Source organism: Pistacia vera, unplaced genomic scaffold (genome assembly GCF_008641045.1).
Source record: "Pistacia vera cultivar Batoury unplaced genomic scaffold, PisVer_v2 Contig214, whole genome shotgun sequence".
NCBI lineage: Eukaryota > Viridiplantae > Streptophyta > Magnoliopsida > Sapindales > Anacardiaceae > Pistacia > Pistacia vera.
The window spans coordinates 895,370-897,998 of record NW_022196018.1 but is presented as its reverse complement, the minus strand read 5'-3'; positions in this window follow the sequence as shown (position 1 = coordinate 897,998).

The following is a 2,629-nucleotide window of genomic DNA, read 5'->3' as shown; positions in this document are numbered from 1 at the left end:
TGCACGAAAGTTACAGCTGGAAACACCACTTTCCTAGTTATATTAGGACTTTATTTTATTTTTAATTAATCAGATTTGGATAAATGTTATTTTAGGATAAAACTTAGAATATTTTTAGGAGATTGAGTAGAATTCAAAGACTTGAATTGGATTTTTTTAAGAGGGGGAAACAGATCAGACTGGGAAGATACAACAAACGCCTCTCCTTCCCCTCTTCTAAAACTTCTCTTTTGAGTTTTCATAATGGCCATGAGCGGCTAAATTTTCATAACTTGGTTGAAGGAAACGGAGGCCTCAGAATCAATAAAACCGTGAGATCTAATATGTTTTTAGTGTTTAATATATACTTTGAGTATTGGATGTTCTTCTATGCCTATTTTCATGATTGTCTCATTTAATTACCAGAAGGCCTACTAGTTTATTATTTGTTGCAATCTATCGCTAAATTAGATATCAAATCTGTAATTGTTTAATCCCTCTAATTTGTGACTAACTAAGATTTAAGAATTTTCTGCGTCAAGAATTATTAAATCTTAAGAAGAACGCTCAACTAAATTAAATACAACCGCTTGTGTTTGTGTTTTTCAGCTTTATCGATCTCTCTAGTTCTTAAGGCTGCTTTTAGATTAAACCTTTAGCGTTTGTCTTAGGTTGTTTAGTAGTAAGATTAATTAGATTGCTTGTTTCCTAATTAACTTCAACTAAGGAGAGATAGGAACATAGTTCCAACAGTGAATATTCAAAGTATGAATTAATATATACTTGCATCGATGATCAGTTATAAAATTCTGACGGTGGATGTTGACTTAGACCAAGGTTTGTTCTTTTGATTGATTTCGATAATTTAATTTGAATTGTCCCTTAGTTGTTTTTCCTGAAATTGTTTTTGTTAGACTCAAATCCACACCCCCCCCCCCCCCTCCTTGTTCACGTAGCATAAAACTAGGCTAGACACTCTCCATGGGAACGATCCTTACTCGCACTAGTACATGTATTCTTAGATTTAAATTTTGGTTGCCTGCGACAGCACACCAATTAATCACCCACATTAATGATTAACCCTATGCATAACTTCAAGCGCTTGTTTACTTTACCCATCAAATTTCTCAATTTTATCCCCATTCACAAACTGAGTAGTATCCAAAATCAAATGTTTAGGAGCAGATATCACTTCAATGGCATTAACAAACGCAAATTTCGATTTTCTATCAGGCACAAATGTAATTACGAGCTTCTCATCATGAACCAAGATCAAATACTCCTTAACCCTGGGACTTAACAAGTTATGAACTCCACTAAAATAACTCAAAACGACATACCCATTAACCAAAACATGGAATTTAGCATTAGCAAAATCGATATCCGAAGAATTCAATTGGAGAAAATGGAGGCGTACTATTATAAATATTATCATCAATCAAAATTGGTGAAGGACTGAAAGAGTGAAAGTTGAGATAGAGTTGCTCCTGATACCTGATCGTTTGTGTGCGTCTTCGTGAGTGACTAAGTGTGATGAATCTGGAGAGAACTCAGAGAACATGAAGCTGAAGAAGATCAGAGATGGAGCTGCTCATGCTTGCTGGAAAACTACAGAGAATGGAGCTTCTCCTGCTGCTGGAAGAAGATGACAAAGCTACCAAAAGAAGACGACGAACCTACCGGAAGAAGAACGACGGTGTAATGTGGAGTGTGGACGTCTGGAGATTGGAGTATACGTGACGATGGAGAGTTTTGAGAAGGGATATTGGGTATTTAGGATTTAGGTTGAGTGAATTTAGGGTAAACCGATTTCGGTTAACCGGTTTTTATTTTTACCAGAATTGAAAACCAAACTAAAAATCCGGTTTTTTGAATTCTTTGAATCATAACCGAACCGTTTTTTCGGTTCAGTTACCAATTTGATTCGGATTTTGCATTTTTTTGAACACCCCTAATCAAAATAATATAGGCGTGACAAATATTTTTTGTTATCTCAATATACTTTGTTTCTCTATCTTTGCATAACCCTTCTTGTATATTTTCTAGATAAAAGGTAATTATATAAAGAATAAAAGAATGAGTCCCCAAAAGAGGACCCCTACAAAGTCAAGTTCCTTGGACAAGCCCAAGCAACCAAGCCAAAGAAAACAAAAAAGGTGGCATGAATTTACATTCCAAAAAAACCACAAAGCAAGCCTCAAAGAGGACTATACAAAATGACCAGCAACACAAAAACAATACCAGACTTTGGTATACAAAAGCGAATTGCAAATGCTATACACAAAATAACCATCCACCCATGAAACTCAAAAATTGTGCACAACAACTACTAAAATCCCGCTAATATACGCAACCAAAACAGGAAGAAAAGGAGGGAGCAGTAGCCTGCAATCTGTAAATAATTCCCTAGCAAAAACAGCTCTAGAAAAGGTTTTGGTCAACAGTGAGAAAAGTCTTCTTCCAAGCCTCCAAGGTTTCAACATGGAAATATCTACAAACCAAACAGTAATACTCGCCCAGCACACACGAATAAGTAAGCAAGAATGCAGCAGCTCCCTTGGAGGAAGAGACTTGGCGGCATCCAAAACCTAATGAGTTAAAAAAAACAAAAACAAAAAAGGGGAAAAATATTGTCAATTCAACATGAACA